At 43.8% G+C, this 23,169-nt stretch overlaps 1 pseudogene; it reads right to left on the reverse strand.

Moving 5' to 3' along the window:
• LOC105742922 overlaps positions 1-17,052 on the reverse strand; it is a 61,372-nt pseudogene extending 44,320 nt beyond the window's left edge.
• Between the last annotated feature and the right edge of the window lie 6,117 nt (positions 17,053-23,169).

Genomic DNA, 23,169 nt, shown 5'->3' on the forward strand with positions numbered 1-23,169 from the left:
AGAGGGGAAAGGAGAAAGGAGAGAGAGAGGAGAGGGAGGGAAGGAGGACGTAATGGCATCCTGGTGGTCTGTATTGGTGGCTTCTGGGGCCTGCCTCACCCTACAGCCTTGATGAGGGTGTGATTACTATCGTCACCCATTGAATCTGCAAGGGTTGACTTCCTGTGGGCGCATGGGTCCCACGCAAGTGGCCACGGATCAGCCAGCCTCAGGACCACGCATCTCCAGCAGAGCTCTGCCCGTGCGTGATTCAGAGGCCACGCCCCTGCCCTCAGTCTTTATGATGAGAATTCTACTTGGATAAAGGAAAGAAAATCAAAGTGGTAATTTTTTATAGGCTGTGTCCCCTGCAAGTATCCCTGCTGATAGTGACAGAGCCAGGCCGTACTGTCTGGGTCCCCACTGGGAGCCCTATGCTCACCACATGTGAAAGATGTGCTTTCCTGATTTCTGACAGGAATGCTGCTTAATTGATCTTTTCATGCCCCTCCATCCCAGCCTCTCCTCTTTCTTTCTATCTTGGAGTGATCTTAAAAATCCTACAACATGGCAAGAGGCCTCTAACCAACAAGAGAGAGAATCAAGCCAAATTAATTACAGAAAAATAAGAGGAATTAGGTATAATTTAAGATAATTTAAGCAGGTAACAGAAAAGAAGTGAGCTGGGCGTCCCCTGTCTCCAGGAAAGAGGCCACATTAATTTTTTTTTTTTCCCAAATAGAAGGACAACATGGCTGCCCTGATTGAAAACAACCCTCCTTTCTCATTTAGCAGTTTCTCCTGGACCAGGATTACGGGTTTGCAAGTCGCTGACCATGGTTGAATTTTATCATTATTAAGGTTCAGTGCTAACCTCCTTCCCTTATTTCCTTCCCATTTAAAGTTTCAGGGATAATAAATTCTTTTGATTTAGCAATTACAGGAGCACAGAATGAGTCAAAGGCGGGTGTTGAGAACAGAGTAGAATGGGGACCCGGCGGGCTTTTGCCTGGATGCCACAAATACTTTCAGGCCTGCTGCTGAAAGATCTGGGGGAAATGGTGCTTTGTTAAACCTGAAATTGGTTGCGTTTTAATTTAAGAGCATGGCTCCAACCCTCACCCTTCTCTCTCTAAGCAGAAAAATAGTTAGGTTTGGGGGTGACATATTCCTGAAGTCAATTGTGCTAAGCCACTGTGCTGAAATACATTATATTGACTTGTCTGGGGCTGTGCTTCCCCATCTACAACATTGAGTTGGCTAGTAATAAAAATAAATAAGAATTGTATATCATTTCACTCTTTTTTGTGTGTTGCATTTGCAAAATGCATAAGGGTATAACACAATGTGTTGCAATATAGTTTTAGAAAATACAATGATAAAATTAATCCTTGATACACAGTGATATATGTGGGTGGATTAAAGCAAAAGGCAAAGAGAAGCACAGTGCTTTGAGGTGCTGCCAGGTCAGGTGCTGGCTTGAGATTCAGGTCATCTGTGGGCTAGTGAGGCCAGAGCACACCTGTGACCTCACCTTACCAGGTGTAGGGGCACCCTTAGGGCCACAGAAGAGCCAGCCCACCCCTACAAATTGTGCGCAGCAGCCATTGCACTGCCTGGAGTCTTTTACCAGTGCTTTTTGGGGACCAGTTTGAGGTTTGTTCCCCGAAGGGCTGGACCCTGTTAGGAAAGAGGTGGCAGAGTGTCCCTGCCTACTAGACATGGGGGAGGGGCAGGGGAGTGGGGTTTGAGCCCAGCAGAATGAGTGCTGGTCTGTGGCTGGTTTCCTTTTTTTTTTTTTTTTAATCTTAATTTTTCTTTTTCTTTTTTTTTTCCGTAATTTTATTGATAAACAAATAGCAGTGAGACAGTTTCAAATCAAATAGCTAGGACAGTTTCAATGGTTTCCTTTGCTTATGTAGCAACTCTGAGCTGAACTGGCTACATCGAGATGTCACACGGCATCCTTGGGTTTACCTAGAGTTGCTCAGCAAACGTGCTGGGCCATTCACCAGGCAGTCTCTGCCCTTGGACCTGTGTGTGTGTGTGTGTGTGTGTGTGTGTGGGTGTGGGGGGGTGGTGGAGGAGCATCTCAACTCTCCCTGAGGGTCTGGGCCCAGGAGCAAGCACTACAGGTCTGCTCCTCGGAGAATACTTGTCTTCTAATCTGGGAAGAGGCAGGGAGAGGCCCCCAGCCAATACTGGCCTCTGGCTCTGGCATCTATCTCTTCCCCCTTCCCAGCTCCCAGGGGCATGTACACACACACGTGGCCTCAGGCACAAATGAAGGCACAGGCTAGAGATGCTCGCTTGGCGTTGCAAGCTCCTCTCGTGTGGGTTTGCGCACTTGCGCTTAGTGTCCCGCAGATGCATGTGCATGCACACACACGGAGGCGGGCTTGGAACAGCCTTGCCCAGCCTGTTCCAAAGGCTTCTTCTAGCTGAGATATCTTCTCCTTTGCCTTCCATAGCAACCAGGACAGCAGTGCGCCCTCCTCTCTCCAAGACATACCCAGTCCCAGCGCCTCAGCATCCCCAGCTTTCCCTGCCCTTCACTGCATACTCCAGCAGGATGAGGGGCTTCCTGGCTCCGGAAGTCTGTCTGGTGTGGCTCCCAGCTCTCGCCCTCTTTCCTACACATGCAGGAGCTGCTCGGGTTCCTGCCTCCTCGTTAGTGTCCACGCAGAGCCCAGCTGAGGTGCAGCTGCTCCAGGATCCCCTGCTCCTCCTCCACGGCCCTCCTCAGGTATAGTCTCTTGCTGTAGGGGCTGCATCCCCCTTTCTGAGCAGATGAGTTCTGGGGTCACTTGAGTGGCTGTAGGATCCTGTCTGTCTCTCCTTACACATTCTTGGCTCCGGGAGTTCATCCAGCCCCCTCTGTGTTGTCTTCTCCCACACGCAGGTTCTTTGTGGAAGGGTGAGCACGGAGGCCTGCGGCACCCACAGAACATCCCTGCCCCCACCTGGGGAGCATCTCACTTTTTGCAGTGGAGGCTGCTGAGACTCTGGGAAGTCACCTGCTCCCTACAGTGACTTAGGACAAGAGCCTAAGAGACCTCCCTTCTAGCTGTCCTCATAGGCTTCCCTGCCACATCCTAGCCAGCTTCCTGGCAGACCCTGAAGGTCTTCCAGAAAAGCTTGAAGGAATTTCTCTCCACCCTTGAACACCAGACAAGCCCCGATGCCAATTAAGGAGGAAAGGAAAGGTTAGAAGTGACTGGCCCAAGGCAGGGGAGACTCTGGGGAGAAGGGTGTGTGGGGGCTTGTTTGGCACAGCTGGGGGCCATGGCCCTTACCCTGTGAACCCCTTATCCAGCAAGAGGCTGTGCTTGCTGCTTGCTCAGAGGAAGCAGAGAAGCAGGGCAGAGGTGAGGCTGTATGTTCCTGAACTTGGGGACCTGGGTGACCCTGGGGCTCAGGAAAGGTGGAGAATGGGTGCTGGTGGGCCAGGTGCAGCCTTTCTGCAGGTCTCCCGCTCCTGCCCCAGCAGCAAGAGCCTGCCTGGTTCCTGGTGGGATGTGGGGCTGGGGGAGGGGAGAGGAGCAAGAGTACACTGACCCAGAGTCTCCAGAGCCGCTCAGGCAGGGGCAGGCCCAGAGAATCCCATTGTCCCTTGGCAGCTGACTGCCATCCCTGCACCTCCCTGACCCCCAGCCTCCTCCCAGCCCCGAGGACAGCGTCTGCCACAGTGCAGGTTGATGGCCAGTGCAAAGCAGGCTGAGCGGAGGCAGAGATAGAAACAGGGTATTCAGATAGAAACAGGGTATTCTCACTACTAGATCCTCCTGTTTACAGCCTCCCAAGAGCTGGGATTACAGGCACACGCCACCACGCCCAATCTTAATTGCCATCTCAGAGCAGGGCAAGGCCGGTACAGCAGGTTTAGGGATTGAACCACTAGCCCCTGCGCCTGCTTGCAGGTGCTTTAATCTGCTGAGCTATTTGGCCGGCCCTCCTCCCCTTACTTTTTAAATCACATACTGTACATGGATGTATAGACTGCATCCTCCTAATTCATGCTGAAGTCCCTGTACCCTGCCGTGATGGCATGAGGAGGTAGGGTGTTGGCAGAATGTTAAGCTTACTTACATCAGGGTATATGGGTAGAGTTAGGACAGTGGGGGCAGAGCTTTAGGAGAAGAAGAAGGGACATTCGGGCTCACTTGCTCCCCTTGCCATGTAAGTCCACAGTGAGAAGGTGCCCAGCTCCAAGCCAGGAAGGGTCCCATCAGAGCCTGAGTCTGCCAGTACCTGGATCTCGGGCTTCTGGCTTCCAGAACTGTGGGAAGTTCGAGTCCATATTTGAGTCCTTGGCTGGCATCCACATTCTTCTCAGATCCCAACGCTGTGCGTGGACCTTTCTGGAGTTGTGGGGCTGAGTCTCCCAAGCCAGGTGACCCCTCTGCTGCATACTGTCCCCAGCAGGTTCCCAGGCACATGCCCAGCAACTACCACAGGGCTCTCCATTCCAAGAGCTTCTTGGAAACCACTACCAAAAGTTGGTGACCTGGTCTGGTGCCAGATTCGCCCAAGCACATTCCTGCCAGGCCGCTACTGTGCTGCCAGGTGTCTGCTCCTGGTGGGCAGGGCCTGCAGTATCCACTGCTGGGGCCTGGGTGTGTTTGGGGAGCTGAGGAGCCTGGGAACGTTTTCATGCACGGTTCCCACCTCCCCACCAGATGCAAGCCTGTGGTGCCAGGCCCTGGCTGGAAGCAGGACTCAGGTTCCCGCCTTCCTGCAGACATCCTCAAGGCAGGACTGGGGCAGCTTCTGGGGAGGGAGATGGCGCCTTTCTAAGCTCAGTCTGCAGCCTGGATTCACTTGAGTAATTAGGGAGAGCAAGAGATCAGGGACCTAATGCACATTACTATAGGCTGCAAGGACAGAGCGAAGGGCCCCCCTCAAGCACCTCCACCACTTTGCATCGAGCCTGGGGTCTCCAGCAGCCAGATGATGCCAGTGCATTAGTGACAGGATGTTGGAAGTGGGTGGCAATGCCTGGGAGAAGTGATGCTGCATGTAAGGGGAAAGGGGCAGGAGAAGGGAGACGTTGGACATAGAGAGTGGCCACAGCAAGCCGGGTGGACAGGAGAGCGTCTGAAATGTGCCAGTGGCCCAAGAAATGCTAGATTTAGGTGGAGGGCACTGCAGGGCACAGCAGCCTGCTTCTTCAGGAGGGAGCATTGTGGCCACCTGGACACGACCCTCAGAAACACGGGGACCTCTGGAGATGGGGCCCCCATGGGTAGGCCATCCTCTCTGTCTTTAAAATCAAGAGAGAGGGGTAGGAGGGAGGTGGGTGTTGTATGTTATAGGTCTTGCTGAAAGAAATGAGAGAAGACCTGATGAACGTAGCTTTAGAGGTCTCACTGAAATTAGTCTCTCTCCAAGTGAGCCCAGGGCCTCAGAAGCATCTCACATTTATTGAGGGCTAAAGGCAGGCTAAGGAATGTGCATAATTACTTAAGTGAATACAAACTACTATCTCTATTGACTTCCACCATTTGCCTAACACTAGGTCCACACAAATGCTAGCCGATAACATCCCAAGCAAGGGATCAAAGAACAGGGCACCAGAGGGAGGAGCTGTCATCTGCAGCCTTCAATCCCAGCTTGCCGGGAATTTATAAATGACAGACAGCAGCTCTCCCTGGGCTCTGTCTATTGTTCCCTGCTCCCTTGGGACATTAGGCTTTTGTCTCATATCTATATTTCTATAGGTGGGAAGAGAGATTGGGATTTTACTCTCTTGGTCAGGGGTTGGGCAGTCTTCCTACTTCGAGTTCCCCAGTGGGGGTCACCTACACCCTTGATTGTTACTGTGAACGTTCAGCGTGAGCACCTGTGGGCTCCCCACCCCACCCATGGCTGCTCCTGCAAAGCCAGACCTCAATGTGTCCTGAGAGAGTTCCTCAGGGGCAGGTGGGATCCTGATCATTTGTTGCCTTGGCTATCATAGGACCCTTCCTGGAAGGACACATCTGTTCTTGGAAGTGAGCCCACCAGCCCACACAGACAGGTCAGGTCCCAGTCGTGCAACGTGCCTTATTCAGGAGCCACTAAAGTGGTTTTGAGAGTCATTTGGTGCCAGATGTGCAAAAGGGCGGTAGTATGAGGAGGGAACTCGTTCGGCACTGGGGCAACTAGGTGAGTCCCCAAAGTCACAGCCCTCCAGAAAGCATCTGTCAAGCAGCATGTAGCCCACGTATTTAACACCAAACAGGCAGAGGCTCTGGGAAACCACACTGTTGTCACGACCCCACCTCTCAGAATGCCATGGCAATTTAAAAAAAGTATACGTCCCAAACACTTTTTGTCACATCTCCAATGTCCTTCCGCCTACAGAAGCCATCAAATAAAAATTAATTTTGCTTTTAAAAAAAGCTGCTTATTTTTGACACCCAGTGTCTGTTCATTTGCAGGGGACACGTTCTTCCATAATGAATCATCGTAATGCTTAAATTAAACACAGTAAAAGAATGGTTAATGCCATAACACGCTGACAATTTAACCTGGCCAATATTTTTATTGCCTTGTACAATAAACCTAACAGAGCACAACTTGCTTTTGACTGGTGGAAAATCGGTTATGAACCGCCAGGGAGCGGCCAATTTTTCAAATGCAGCCATTCAGTCATACTATAGCCACTAAGACTTTTTTTTCCCATACACTATTGCTGTTATAATCTTTGGAGGATATTTTATCACGGCAATAACCTCCTCAAAATCAGTCTTTACTGCAGTTAATGACTGGACAGCTGGAGCTATAACTGGCCTTGGCTTTGCCCCCAGCTATTAGCTAACAAACCAGTTGTTATCTGCAGGTAACAACCCATTTCTTGTGGAATTTTCTTGATAAAGTGTTTCACTGGATCAAAGTTGTTTCTTCCCTTTTCGGTCCCAGTTTCATGCATCTCAGGGAGCCGAAGGCAAGAGAGGAGAGCTGGTGGCTCCCTAAACTCTCTGTGCTTGAGCCAGCGAAATTGCCCCGCCCTCTGCGTGCCATAGGCTGGGTTTCCACCACTTTGCAGGTCTGTGAAGCGTCATCTCCAGGCTCAACTGCATGGCCTAGTCCAGAGAAGAATGCTTGTGTGTGGGAGATACTGAGCCCCCCCACCCCACCCCAGGCAGGGTTGGGTGGGGCGAGGTGGGGGCACTTCTGGAAGTTTGGGGTGGGAGAAATCTATTGGATCACTCTGGTGGTTAATGACCTTTGTGTTTATTTTAATTTTATTTTATTGTGGTTGGCTCAGCGTGGTGCGAGGCATTGAACCCGGGGTTCCTGTGCTTGCCTAAGCTTGCCTAAGCTATCTCACCGGCCCCACTAGCTGTCTCACCCGCCGGACCTCTGTGTTTAGATGAACACATCTTCTTTCTACGTATGTTTTACTTTGGCTCACCCTTGTAACAGGTGAGCTTTTGAAACTAACAATTTAAAGTCAAGACATGTGCCTCTACCTTGTACACTGAGCGTATTTTTTTTTTTTTTTTTTTTTTTTTTTTAGGACGAGATTACCAAATTTGCAATGCCAGTGCTGAGGCTAGGCTACGTTCCGGATGAGGATCGCTGGTGATGATGAACTATTACAGATTCACCTGAGTAAAATTCAAAGAGGAAATGTTATGGACAACTAAGCCCTTGCACAGTGGACTGCCAGCGGAACGGTCTGCCCCCAGCGCCGTCAACTCCTTCCTGCCTCTCTGCTTGCCTGGAGGGCGATGGGCGCTGCTTCCTGCTTCATTCACGATTAGGTTTTAATATCCTCAGCACCAGAAGTGCATGCGGAGCTCTGGCACCAGCGTGAGGAGGAAGCGCTTCCGCGCTCGCTTGTTTACAGCCGCAGTTTGAAATTCTGCAGGTTGATCAGTGTTTACTACGCGAGATTGAGATTCGATTCCTGAAATCGCAGCCCTGATTGCGGTAACTTTACATATGCGTCTTTAACGAGCAGGGCAAAACAAAAAATTAATGTTCGTAAAAGTGAGATTTTTTTCCCCCCAGTTTGGAGAGAAGACCAATTAAAATCACTTCAAATTTGTAAATGAGTTTTAATTTGAGAGAGTGGAATTCTTTTCAGAATATGAGTTTTGCTAAATATTTGAAATCATCCTACATCCTTATCTGATACTCACGGTGCTTGTAAATTAAAAGGTAAGTTTTTAAAAAATAAATACAAATAATCATATTGAAATTATTTTTTAGGTGATTTTCCCTAGTCTCCACCCAGTGTGAGGCCTAATTTCTTAAAAATCTTATTCATCACCCCGGGGCAAGTCGGAGGGTAAACCAGGCTTTCTACAAATTCCCAGATTCCAATACGGCTGCTGGACTAAAGCAATTCTGTGATTTTAAATCATTTTGAATTTCATAAACCCAACTCTTTAACCTTTTGTAAATGACAAAAAGTGTAACACATTCTTAACATTTCTGATCATTCCACACTATGCTGGCCCCATAAAGCTCATCTTTTCCAAATTTAAGCACTTAAAAATGTGAAGTGCTCCAATAAATTTAAATTGGCATATGCTACGCATATCAATGGGAAATGATTCAAACATTAGAGGCTGGAAGTGGTGAGTGAGGGCAAGCAGACCAGAGCGTTCATTGTCACAGGATTGATTTTTAATGACTTTCTATTGATTTGGTACCTTTTAAACCTGATGGCCTCAGGTTGGTCCCACATATCTATCACACTGTATCTTGGGCTGACTTCCTCTGCCATGGTGAATGTAGCCTGCATTTCCTCCTCTGCCAAGACAGCCTCTTACGTGGATGTGAGAGAGGTTGACCTGCACTGCGCCTCCTTGGGGCCAGAGCTGATGGGACCCCGGACAAGCAGGTGTATTCAATAAGACTGGCGGTTGTAAGCAACAACATCCAACTGGAGATAAGGAGGGACTTAGTGGTTCTTGGCTGGGTCAAGCACGGCTGGGCACGAAGACTCATTTCCCTTTTTCTCTTGTTGGTCATCTTTCTGTCTCTACCGGTCCCTATCTCTGCTTTTCCCTGGACACCTTATTAGCCCAAACTCTGAGCATCTGGTAGCCCCTGAAAGTTCCATTTGCATATTCTCATGTATCTAGGCCTGTCACAGAGAAAGAAGAATGGGACCTTAATATTCTAAGACCCCGAGAAGGAGGTCATGGATACATCTTGGATCATGCATTCCTTCCTGAACCAGTCTGTATACTGGGGGGGGGGGGGATTACTGCTTTTTGTTTGTTCGTTTTTAATTTGGGCAGATTTTATTTATTTATTTATTTACTTGGTAACAGTGTCTTGTTACGCAGTTTGGATTCATAGTGATCCTCCTGTTTCAGCCTTCCCAGTGCTGGGATTACTTACAGTCATGCACCATTATGCCTGGTTTGGGGGCCAGCATGGCATGCAGTACTAGAGATCGAACTCAGATCTTGTGCTTGCCAGGCAGATGTATAGACCACTGAGCTATCGCCCCAGCCCCGATTCACTCTTCTGATTGGCCACAACCTCACTACTGGAGGTAAGAGTAGACTAAAACCTCAAATGCTTGATTTGGGTGTGGGCGAGAAGTAAAGAGGAGCCCTCTTCTGAGGCCTACAGGTCTTCCTTGTCTTGCAAATGTTTCTCATTCTCTCTGTTGGAAACAATAGGAGGCTTCATTTACCTGCTTTCTTGACATTGGACGTGCCCTAGGATCTGCCCTCACGATGAAATAGGAGTACACGTTATGCATGCCTCATGAGACTAGAACTATAAGAGCTCCAGGCAGTGGGTGCTTTTACAGCTGAGGACTAGAGTGAGGAGACCAGAAGCATACCCCCCGCCCCGGCCAGCAAGCCCTGATGGACAGGAGACAGGAAATAAATGTTGGTTACCAAAATCATGGTATTGGGAGGTTGTTCAATGACGAAGCGTAGCGCAGCCTACTGTGAGTGATCTGGCACCAGTAGCAGAAACAAGGTCTCACCCAAATCCAAACTCAAATTAAGTAGGGCATTGGCTTTGTGGTGGGGTAGTGTATGGGTTAGCTTTCCGTCACTGTGACAAAATAACTGAGATTATCAGTTTATAGGAGGAAAGGTTTACTTTGGTTCAGTTTCAGAGGTTTTAGTCCAGGGTTGCTTGGCCCTGTTGTTTTGGGCCTGTGGTGGACCAAAAATACCACAGGCAAACATTTCAGATCTGAAGTACAGCAGACAGTGAGAAAACTGATTGGAAACTGAAAAGATAGAGGACTATTGCAGTGTGGTGAAATACTGGGCAAGCCTGGCACGGTGCTAGTTTAAGGAACAGGAAGCAGACAGCCAACTTGGAAGGAGAATTTGGAGAAAACAACAAAGTTCATATGTGTGTTGGTTGCTGTTGGCTGCATTTGGCAAGAAAAAGATGAATTCTTTTTAAAAAGATCAAGCGTGCAGGCAGGAATGGAAGAGGCTTCAGGGGCTTGCATGGTTCAGCGATACCATTCTTTGTTAACCCCTGATAGCAAGAGACAAAATGAAGAAATACCTTCTGTGACAAAAGCTGATTAAGATTTAGCTGCATGGGACAAGGAAATTAGGAGCTCAGCCGCCACTACCAATGTTAAGGTCTCTGAATGAACAGAAACATTTCGGAGGGAGCACACATTTTAGGAGTTGGGGCCCCTTAAATACTTCCAACTTCACAGAACTATAAGGGGGAAAAGAGACAAGATTTTTTCCCCCAAAGTTTGCTAAATTTACGGTGTCTGCAATATATGATAAAAATACAGTGAATGTTTAAATTTTTTTTTAAAATTATTGCAGTAAGAGGTACAATTTCAGGCCAGCTAAATAGCTCAGTGGATTAAAGCACCCGCAAGTAGGCAGAGGGGCCAGAGGGTTCCATCCCCAGGCATGCAATGCCAGCCCTGCCCCCCCCAGGGGGGGTGCGCTGAGACATCAATGGAGGCTGGGTGTGGTTGTGCGCGCCTGTAATCCCAGCTCTTGGGAGGCTGTAAACAGGCGGATCACTATGAATTCGATCTAGTAGTGAGATCCTGAACACCCTGTAGACCCTTCCTTAAAATACAAAAAATAAAATAAAATAAATATGGCTCCTTTTTTTTTTTTTTTTTTTCTAGAACTGGGGTTTGAACTCAGACCCTTGTGCTTGCCAGGGAAGCGCTTATTCCACTGAGCCATCTCCCAGGCCCCAAATAAATAAATAAATAAATAAATAACAATAATAACGAAAAGGTACAATGTCATTAATTCCTCTGAGAATATCACCTCTCATTTTATTTTTTATTTTATGTATTTAGTACAGGATTTACAGGGTCTCACTATGTAGATTGGACTCATAGTGATCCTCCTGTTTTCTACCTCCCAAGCGCCCCGGGGGTGGGGTCGGCACAGCTTGTGGTGCCGGAGATCGAACCCCGGCCCCTGAGCTCTGTCCAAGCAGGCACTTTAGTCTGCTGAGCTATCGGGCTGGCCCTCCCCTCTCACTTTAAACACATTTATCCTATTGCTTCTGCTACTTTCTGAAGCAGTGCAGAAGACCTTTTCTAGTGGCATTGTACAGCTGCTCCAGTGTGATTCAAAGTGTTTACCCTCCATGGTCATTTTGACTTTGAGGAAGAGGCAGAAGTTCCGCAGTACCAGACCTGGTGAAGGTAGCTGAGGACACGCTTTTTTTTTTTTAATGAGCTTGCCTTTCCACTGGCTGGCACTGCCCAACAGCATTCTCTGTGTTTTTGATTACACCTTATAAAGATCCTCATGGAAAAGGACTTCCAGAACCACATCAGAAAGTGCTAGGAACAATGTGATAAGTGTGTTTGAAGCGAGGGGGAGTATTTTGAGGTGAATTAATGGCCAAAAGGCATTTACGGTAATAAAAATTTATTTTCAAGTTAAACATTCACTGTACAACGTGATTGCATCCCATGTTATACATAAAACTTAAAGAAGTGGAGAACTGGAGAAAGTGTTTCTCCCTCTTGGATATTCAGAAAACAGGTAGATGAGCCACGCTTCGCTAGAAGGTCATGGGACAAGGATCTAACCCCAAATCTAGAAAGTGACAGAAGTCTCTAGGAAGAGAAGGGGTGTCGCATTTGCTCAGCTAGGACAGAAGCCACCACTAGCATAGGTGATAAGACCTAAGCTCCAATCGCAGACAAGTAAGTGTAGGCAGAGTGTGTGTGAGCGGAACAACATGAAGCCTACAAAGGCAGCAAATATGGCAGTGTGTGAGTGTCCTTTTGCAAGCTTTTTCTCAGCAAATCTCACTTGGTGTTCCCAGGGGCTATGGGATGGCAGTTGGATCTTATGGGAGTTTCCTTTGTGTAGGCCCCGGGGGAAGGAAAATAATCACTCAGTGACATGCATAAAACTCTACCTAGACTACTGTCTTGGATCTTTATGGAACAAAAGCTTTAATTTCAAGGAGAAAAGGCAGCAAAGTTTATTGCCATCCTAGTACTGGGAACATTCATTGCAGCTGGTTAAAATATGTGAAAAAAGTTCCCCAACCCTGAAGAAGGAGTAAGAAAAAGTACTAAGTCCATAACCTGTAACTAGAGCCTGTAGAACCTATGGCTGTTCTAGTTTTGGCTAGAGGAATTTGAAGTCTCAGGTGTCTTTAAGGTAAGCAGGACAGGCCTCCTTTAGCCTGACTCCTAAAGAGAATTAACACAAAGTCCCACTGTATTACAGCCCTAGAAAAAGGAAAAGTGTAGCCATTTCCAAATACAGGAATCTATCTAGTTCATATGTACATAGTATGTCCAGTTTTCTGCAAAGAAAGTTATCTGGCAAGGGCTGGCAAGATAGCTCAGTGGACTAAGTGCTTGCTTTGGCAAGCGCAGGGACCAGGGTTCGATCCCCCATCCTGCATGCCTCACCAGCTTCTCTGCTGGGGTGGGCTGAGGTGGTGAACGACTCCAGGCATGGTGGTGCATGCCTGTAATCCCAGCAGTGGGGAGGCTGAAAACAGGAGGATCACTGGGACTCTAAGATGTGTAGAGAGACCTTGTGCCAAATATACAGATGAAAACAATTTAAAAAATAAAAAAAATTTATAAAAGAAAGTTATCTGGCATATGAAAAGGCAAGAGAAATTGTCATCCTTTCAAGAGACAAGGTAATAAACAGAACCAGATTCAGATGTGAAACAGATGTTAAAACTGACAAAAAATTTTAAAGTACTATGATTGGTAGTTAAAAAAATAGAATGGAACATATGAACAGATGTGTAACTTGAGAAGGGTAGAAATTCTAAGAACAAATACAGTAAAAATACTAGAAATGAAAAACATAATGAATAAGATGAAGAGTCCCCAAGACAGGTTCCTCAGTGTGCTGGACAGCTGAAGGAGCAATAAACTTCATAGCTGAGTGAGTTGGAGGATAGATCCAAAGGAATTATTTGAGATACAAAGAAAACTAAGATTTAAACAGAGAGCAAAATAGAGTATCAAGAGTTGTGGGGTGTGGGCTGGCCAGATAGCTCAGTGGATTAAAGCACCTGCTTAGGCAGAGCACAGCAGCCAGGGTTCAATCCCAGGTGTGCCATGCTGACCCCATCCCCAGGGCATGCTAAGATGGCAATTGAGACTTGGCATGGAGGTGCATGCCTGTAATCCCAGCTCTTGGGAGGCTGAAAGCAGGAGGATCACTATGAGTCCAATCTGTGTGGTGAGACCCTGTAGACCCTGTACCAAATACATTAAAAAAAAAAGTAATGTAAGAGTTGTGGGGCAATGATAAATAGTGTGCTGTATGGGCTACAGGGATCCTGGAAGGAGGAGAGTGAAAAAATGGGGCAGAAAAAGTATTTGAGGAAACAATATTTGAAAGTCTTTCAAAATTAATGGAAGACATCAAACTACATATCCAAAAAAGCTCGGGGAACATCAGCAGGTTAGATATGCCTGCCCTTAAAAAGCAAAATGAAACAAAACAACATGGAGACGTGTCACATGGTATTAAATGTAGAAAACAAAGAGAAATCTTGAAGGCAACCTAAGAGAGAAAAATACATCAAACACAGAGGAGCAAAGACATTGCCAAAAATTATTCAAATCATGAGACTGTAAAGTGTTCAGTGAAAAAAATATTGCCTGCATAGAATTCTAGACCCAGTGAAAACATGTTCCAGTATGCGGGAGAGAGCATCTTCATCAGTCAAAGAAGCAAATTAGGGAATTTATTTCCAGGACAGCCATACTCCAAGAAAAGCTAGAGAAAGTTTTTCAGGCTAAAGGGAGAAAGTTCTACAAGCTAAAGGAATACCTGACAGAAAATTGAAAGAGTACAAGAAATAAAATAGATGAAAATCAAATCAAATCAAATCTCTCTCTCTCTCTCTCTCTCTCTCTCTCTCTCTCTCTCTCTCTCTCTCTCTCTCTCTCTCTCTCTCTCTCTCTCTGCCTAACCATGGTCCCTGTGTTTGCCTAAGCTTATCTAAGCAGGTGCTTTAGACCACTCAGCTATCTGCATACCAGCCCCATGATTTATTCTACTTTTAAAAATATACTTTCTTTGGAGGTAGAGATTGAATGTAGGAACTTTATATGTGTTAGGCAAGCAGTCTTCCATAGAGCTATTACCCTAACCCTGTTTTTTAATTGTCTTAAAATCCAATCATCTAAAGTAAAAAAGTAGCAGTTATTTTACTTGTATGCATATGTAAAATATATGATAAGAGTTAGTAGGATTGGAGGGAGGAATTGGAAACACACTCTGAGAGACACCACTACTGCTATCTATTAGTGAAAACTAATAAAATAGTGAGGCATAAATAATTAGTCAATAGTGGAAATAAAGTGCAATCATAAAAATATTCAATTCAAATCATGGGAGACAAAAGTGAATAGAAAAAGCTAGTAAGATAATAGACTTAATTCAGACACTTCAATAATTACATTAAATGTGTATGCTTTAATGTACCAATCAAAAGGCAGACACTTAAAGGTTGAATAAAAAAACCAACTACCACCTACAATATTACATACAAGAGACATATAATATTTTATAATAAACCCATACAAAAGTTACACGAGCTAGGTTGAAATCAAAAGAATAAAAAGAACTCAACCAAAATTGAAGTCACAAAGATTTACCCCTATGTTTTCTTCTAGGAGTTTTAAAGTTGTGTTATATTTCCTTATTGGGTATGAGTTTAGTTCTGGGTGATGTACTGATATTTTTTATCAGGTTGAAGAAGTTACCTTCTATTTACAGCTTGTGGGGTACTTTCATCATGCAAGATATTGGATTTTGTTGAATATTTTTGTCTCTATGGAAATTATCATATTTTCTTTTTATTGTATTAATATGATATATTACATTTGTTAATGTAGATGGTGAACCAATCGTGTATCCCAGAGATGGATCACATTTGATTATGGTGGAAATTCTTTTCATACGTTACTGGGTTTGGTTTACTAGTATTTTATTGAGGACTTTTGTGTTCATATACACTAAAGGGCGATGTATTTCTTATGATATCTTTGTCTGGTCTCATTTAATGAAGTTGGAAGTGTTTCTTTCTCTTGTATTTTTTTTTTTTTTTGGAAGAGTTTGTAATGAATTTTCCAATAATACATGACAAAAGGTATTACTTCTTTATCTTTTAATTCATTAGAGGAGTCATGACCTTAGATTGTTTTTTAGTATAGTATTTCAATTATTCAATCTCTGTTTATTATAAGAATCTACTGAGATGGTCTATCTTTGAGTTAGTTTTGTTACTTTGTGTCTTCTTAAGAAATTCTCATCTCATCTAAATTATTTTATTCTTTGGCATGTAGTTGTTCATAGTACTTATTTACAATATTTTCTGTTTCTGTAAGGTCAGTAGTAAGTAAGTCTCTTTTCCATTTTTTTTATGCCTTTGGTACAGGGTCTCACTATGCAGCTTGGACTCAGTGATCCTTCTGTTTTCAGCCTCCTCAGTATTAGGATTATGATTTGTACCACCATGTCTAGTCTTCTTTCCCAGTTCTAGTGTTAATATTTTGAGTTCTCTCTCTATTTAAAGTTGTCCATTTAGCTAAAGGTTTACAAATATTGTGTATCTTCTCAAAGAACCAATGTTGGTTTTTTGATTTTCTGTATTGTTTTTCTATTTTTCTCCTTCATTGTTTATCACTTTAATCTCTATTATTTCCTCTCTTTAACTAGGTTTTTCTTATTATTCTTTTCCCAACATCTTGAGGTGGGAGATTATGCTGATTTCATATCTTTCTTCTTTTTTTAAGATCAGAATTTACAGATATAAAGTTTTCTCAATGCATTGCTTTAATGCAAGCCCTGTAAGTTGTGATATGTTCTGTTTCCTATTTATTTCACGTAAAATATTTTTAAATTTACCTTTTGCTTTCTTTAGTGACATAATTTCCATAAGAGTGTGATGTTTGAATTTCACATATTTATGACTTTCCCAGAATTCTTTGTTACTGACTTTTAATTTCATGTCATGTTTAAAGGTCATACGTTGCCTTACTCAGTCCATTTAAATTTATTGAGATTTGTTACATATGTATTTGAGATATGTATTTGAGAAGCATATGTATTCTACTGATGGATAGGTTGTTCATAGGTGTCTACTAAATTGAGTTGGTATATAATGCTCAATTCTTCTATTTCTTTTGCATCTGCCAATTTGCTCCATCTTTTATTGGAAATGGGTCTTAAGGTTCTTTTTTTTTTTTTTTAAAGTATAACATTCAATTTATTATTTCTTTCTCAAGAGAGTTTTCTTCAGTCCATTAAGCCCCAGCTCCCCTTGCATGGGCTTTGGTGGAGGTTGTAGCGCAGCACCAGCAAATCTAAATCAGGGTGGAGGAGTTTGGTCCTTGTGGGCTTCACGAGACCGATTTCTGACCACTTTGCTGTGAATGGCACAACTCACACAGTAATGCAGCTTCACATACAGCTTGGGAATCACATGACCGTTGAAGATGCTCTCTTCGGAAATGTCCCTGATGGCAGCGGCCTCCACTATGTTCCGAATGACAAACTTCTTAATGGCCTTATCCTTGGGTATGCACTGGGCGCAGTTCGTGCAACGAATAAGCTGCACACGACTGTGGCCCTTTTTGGCACGACCGTTGTTCCTTTTTTCATCATCTTGGAAAGGAGGACATGAAAAACTTCCGATTCTTAAGTACTATTGATCAGTCATTTGTTGCTCTATCCCAGCCCGCTTTTACTTCACAGGTGCTGATTCTTTGTTATCATTTATAATTGTATTAGTTGACCCTTTTACCATTATAAAAAAGACATTTCCTTACAGTAACACTTGGTGCTTAAATCTAATTTGTCTGTTAGCAGTATTTCAGCATTTTCTGAGATTTTCATTTGCAAGATCTATTTTTTTTCCCGTTTGTTTACTTTTATGTAAAATCTTTCAATGCCATGTGTCTCTTGAAACAGCATATAGTTGGATTTTATTTCTTAGTTTGCAAGTCTCTGCCTTCTGTTTGGAGTTCTGTCTGTCTGTCTGTCTGTCTGTCTGTCTGTCTGTCCGACTAGTCTCTGTCTCTGTCTTTCCCTCCTTCCATCTCTTCCTACCCCACTTTTCTCTCTCCTCAGCACTGGGGACTGAACCCCAGCAGCACTGAACTATGCCCTTAGCCCTTTGTATCTGTGTGTTTTGAATCAGGGTCTGGGTAGGTTTCAGAGGCAGAGCTAAAACGTTCGTGCTCCTAGTGCCTCTGTGTCCTGGCTGTCTGGGGTTGTAGCATGTCCTCCCTCCATGCCCAGGATTTGGATTGTTTAGTCCATACCTTTAAGGTTATTCTTAATACGGTGGGTTTACAATTGCTATCTATTCCCTTTATATCCTTCGTGCTTTTTTTTTAATCTGTTCTTCATTTTCTGTTGCATTTTGCATCAGAATATTTTTTTATGTAGAATTTTAATTTCTTTAATAATTTGTTATTATTTATGTCTGATCAAACTATTAATAACTATGTTATTAATGGCTATGTTTGTTACGTAGTGGCTATGTTTACTTCTATGTTATTGTCTCACTGACTGGTTTTGGGATGACCTTATACGTCTTCATTTATCAGAATCAACTTTATACTTACATTAACTCTACTTCAGTGAGAAGAGAAACACTACTATACAGCTCTATTATTAGCCTTCTTTCTGTGGTATTATTGGTGAGCATTCTGCGTCCATTGAAGTCACAAGCCTGACATATTACCGGATTACATCTTCCGATCCTTTCTCTGTCTCCTCTCTTTCTGGCACCGCTACTAACACGTGTGTGAGTGTACTTAGCCGTGTCCCATGTTTCTCTGAGGCTTGGTTTACTTCCTTCCCTGTTTTTTTTTTCTCTCTGTTCTCCAGCTTGCGTGATCTCCACTGGCCTATCTTCAGGTTCATTAATTGTCCTTTTCTGTTCATGTCGACTGGGGAGCTCTTTGGTAAATTTTTTCACTTGCTGTACTACTTAAGCGCAGAATTTTAAGTTTTTAAAAATGATTTCCATCACTTTACCGATGGCTTCTGTTTGATCTGATATTGCTTTCATGTCTTCTTTTATTTCTTCAGCCACAGTTTCCTTTAGTTCTTTGAAAACATGCTCATTGGATACTTTGAGGTAATTTTCTGATAAATATGACATTTTTTTCACCCTTACAAGTATTTCTATTGCTTGCTTTCTTTTAACTGAAGTATATTTATTTCTGTGTTGGAATCATTTTGGTTTTTGTCTTTTTAAATTAATTTTATTGAGAAATAGCAATGAGACTGTTTCAAAACCAATTAGTAGGACAGTTTTGATAATTAATACATCGCATATTGTTATCTTCTTAGTGGTTATTCATAGTACAAGATGCAGACAGGATATTCTGTCCCAACACTGTTAGTACAAATCTTTCTTCTCATTGAATTAAGAGAAAGTAGCTGTATATCTATCCTAACTATTTTGTATATACAGCTACAAAATGGTCCTTCATTTGTATCCCTTTTTTGTTTAATTTTGTCAGAGAGGGGTATTCCATTGCCATTTAAATATTGTAGGTACACAAATTCAGCAAGATAATCCAATATAGTCCAGTAGTCCATAATAGTAGTGGGTTATCCGTAGGACTGGCAGTGTCAGAAGTTGTTGACTTGAGCCTTTTACAACTCAGCATATTAATATGGCTTTACTTTTTATACATCGTTTTTATACTTTTCTGCTGGATGGTTAAGACCAAGATAAAACATGATCTATTTAACAAGAAATGTAACTTTTGTATCTGACAAGGTCAGTCAAATTCCCTCAGGATTTACCCTCAAACCTTGTACTGCAGTTTGTACATCCTTTGTCAGTGTCAGCCATGTGGATGAGTCACAGCCATTGCTTGGCCAGTGTGCTCTCTGTGAAAGCCTGAGAGAATGTTTTCTCTCCATGCGACTCTCCTTAGGCACACTCTACATCCTCAATCACTTTCCTCTGTGGCCCCATAATCTCCTTGATCAGAAAATTTGGGTCACAACTGAGTTACAATACAGGTTCTTCTATGTCCTGAGTCCTCACCGACCTTGAAAGGCTAGGGCCAAAATGTAGGCTGTCCTTGCAGCCCTTCTTTTCCTCTAATTTTTGGTCTGCAAATTTAAGTTGTTAACCTCCAGAAGAAAAGCTTAATGATATTATTACCCTATAACATAGGCAATTGAGCTGAACCTCACTATCTGACGGAATATCAAACATCTTAGACATAAAATGGAACAGGGATGGTTTCTCTTCAGATCGTATAAATCAATACTAGAATCCTTTTGGAAACTGGATATTTTAGCTATTATCTTGTAGCCTCCTATGATGGGTACTGGTCTTTACCCACCTAGGGCTTATTATTATTATTATTGTTATTATTATTATTATTATTATTATTAAAGTATTGGGGATTGAACCCACAGCCTTCACACTGAACTACATCTCCAGCCCTAGTTTTGAAATTCTGAGATAGGTTCTGGATAAATCACTAACTTCCTCAGTCGAGGCTAGAACTTGCCCTCATCCTCTTGCCTCACCCCTCAGAATGCTGGGATTACAGGTGTGCACCACCACACCTAGTCTATTGTTATATTCTTCCCTACCTTCACCCTCCACCATACCAATAGGAAGCTTCTGATACAACTTTTAATCTCTGCCAATCTTCAGCAGACTGTATTATTGCTGTCAAAAGTTCCTTAGAAGGGGCCAGGGAGATGGCTCAGTAGGTTAAGTGCTTCCCTGGCAAGCACAAGGGCCCGAGTTCAATCCCTGGTTCCACCAAAAAAAAAAAAAGCCTTTAAAAGTTCCTTAGAGCCTAAGTCACTCTGCAGACAGATGATTAGAAAAGAATTTCTCAGAAGAGGCAGATCTTGAGGTCAGTGCGGTGTATTCTGATTCCAGGGGGTCCTCCCAGTTGCTATATTCCTCTCAATCTTTAGAGGATGAACTGGTCTATAGTTTAGTTTATATCTCCTGTAAAAAAAAAATTCTATCAGTCTCCTTCTGATTGCCTTTTACCACCAACCGCACTGTTTTCGAGGGTAACATTTTGCTTAAGCTTATGCATAGGATATTGTGAATAAAGTCAGTTCTTTGGGGGAAGGGATGCAGAGCTCTTTGCTCAGAGCTCTCTGTTTTTAAGGTCCATTTCTTCTCCTGGGAAGTGGCCCTGCAGCTAAGAGTGGGAATAGTAACCTACTTCTCTCTGAGGGATTTCCCTGTGTCAGGACCTCTGTGGTGGGGGAGACAGTAGCCTTGGGTCTTCTTGGTTTGCCTGTCCTGACTCAGAAACATAAATGGATGCATGGAAATCTCCCAGGGCAGGGACAGTCTGGATTGCAGTGGCCCCATAATGTGAGTCACAGCCGTGGTAAGCCTCATTTCATCAGTGACACCTCCGACTGCTCAGGCTTGGAACTCAGTCCTGCACCATATCATTGGAAGGATGAGAGAAGCTGGTGCCCTGCTCCTCCAAAGAAGATGGCCTCTCCCTGTGTACACAGGAGGAGGGACACGATGCTGTCTGCCCCTCCTGTCTTCTGTGTGGCTTCCCTCCAGCTCAGCTGGTCTGAGGGAAAGAGAGAGTAGACTTGGTTCAAATACCACAGACCACCACTGTTTTTACTGAGCCTAGTAGCTTTTCTTCATTCCCTAATCCTAAAATCTTAGTGCCATTTCCAGACTCTTTAAATGGTCAGACTTTTCACATAATTTTCAACAGTTTTCACTGATCCTATAGCTCCTTGGGCTGCTGTGACAGATGTGACTCAAAAAGATACTTTGTTAACATTGTAAAGAGCAGCCTCAAAATTCCTGTGATTAGCATCATATATGATCCTGAAAAATGGGCCATTTCCCTCCCGATATCAAGAACAAGGCAATGATTTCATCTTCTGCTGTTCTTATTTAACTGCATAATGGAGGCAAGGAGGAAAATTAATAAAGCACAGAAATTGGAAAAATAGGGGGAAATCCCTCTACTAGTATACAATACCATTATCCAGGTAGAAAATTCCAGAAAACTTACAAAAGAGCTTCTGACCCAAAGAAGTAGATTCAGCGAGACTGCAAAACGCAGAGCCAGCACTAAGGAAGCAATTGTACTCCTAAGTGCTAGCAGTGGAGAAAGTGATTCAAGAGGTACAGACGTGGGGCCGGCGAGATAGCTCAGCAGTCTGAAGGGCCTGCTTAGGCAAGTGTAGGCAAATACGCAGGGGCCACGGTTCAATCGGTTCAATCGCTGGCACCACATGCAGTGTCAGCTCTGCTCCCAGGGTGGGCGGAGCTGGCCACACACACACACACACACACACACACAAGAGTTACAGACAGTGCCTTTTCCATAGCACAGAGATGATGTGTTAGGTGTCCACCTGATGCAGGGTGATCTGTGTGGTGAGACCCGCAATGCACTGAGGAAGGAAACCAAGGACCCTACCTACGTAAATGGAGAGGGGTCCCTGGTCCTGGGGCAGAGTATTCAATCTTGTCGTTAATTCTCCTTAGGGATTGATCACAACCCCTTTCAAAATCCAGCATTTTCATAAACATTAACAAGTTGTTTTTGAGTTTTATATGGCAAACTGTATAAAAAGACACTAGAAGAGTGAAAATAATTGTGGAAAAGAATGGAACGAGAGGATTAACACTACCTGGCTTCAAGTTTTGCTATAAAATGTATTATATTACTAGATGCTAATCAAGGCATGATACTAGTAAAATAGTAGCTATATGGATCAATGGAATAGAGTCCAAAAAGTGACTTGTGTAAGACTTTTATGAAGGAAGTTCAGTGGAGAAATGATGATCCTTTTGATGACGATCCTTTTACACTTAAACAAAAACTGGATATTCCCAGCTAAACATAATGGTGCACACCTGTAATCCCAGGACGCCTGAGGCTGAGACAGGAGGATCTCCACAAATCTGAGATCAGTCAGAGCTCTCACCAACTGAGGTCATGGCTAGCCTGGACTATGTACGGCACAAGACTCTGTTCTAAAACAGAGCCAAATATAAGCAAATAGCAAGAGCAAACCTGTGTATTCCTATGCAGAGAAATGAACTTTGGCCCAGACTATATTTCCTGCCCCTATACCCAGAAAACTAACTATAGAATTCAGATGCATAAAACTTCCATAAGAAAAAAGCAGGACCTTTTAGTGACTGAGTTAGGCAGTTTTTAGTGACTTGTTAGTGACTCCTTTCCAGTTTTTTGATCTAACACTGAAGGCATAATCTATAAAAGGAAAAAAAAATTAATTGAACTAAAAACTGTTACTTTGGAAAAGACAGTATTAAGGGAATTAAAAAAAAAAACCTAAGACGTTGGGAAAATATATCTACAAATCATACTTGGAACAAAAGACTAGTGTTTGCATATATACGTAACTTCAAAAGTTCAACAACAAGACAGAAAGTAACCCAACTTTTAAAATAAGCAAAAGGCCTAAATCAATATTTCACCAAGGAAGACATACAGAAAGCAAACACACACGCAAAAAGACTCCCAGCCTCATCAGTCATTAAAGGAAATGCTCCTTAAGGAAATGCTGCATCATCCTGTCCGACAACAGCGTCAAGTGCTGGCAGAGACAGTGCGCCGGCAATCTACCAGTCACTTCGATCGCTGGCGTGCAGAGCCGGCCCCGCCCCCGGGCACGCGCCCACGCAACTGAGACTGGGAGAGGTGGCGCAGGCCTGTAACTGCAGCTCTTGGGAGGCTGGAAACAGGAGGATCAC

Source organism: Octodon degus, unplaced genomic scaffold, assembly GCF_000260255.1.
Source record: "Octodon degus isolate 3935 unplaced genomic scaffold, OctDeg1.0 scaffold00083, whole genome shotgun sequence".
Lineage (NCBI taxonomy): Eukaryota > Metazoa > Chordata > Mammalia > Rodentia > Octodontidae > Octodon > Octodon degus.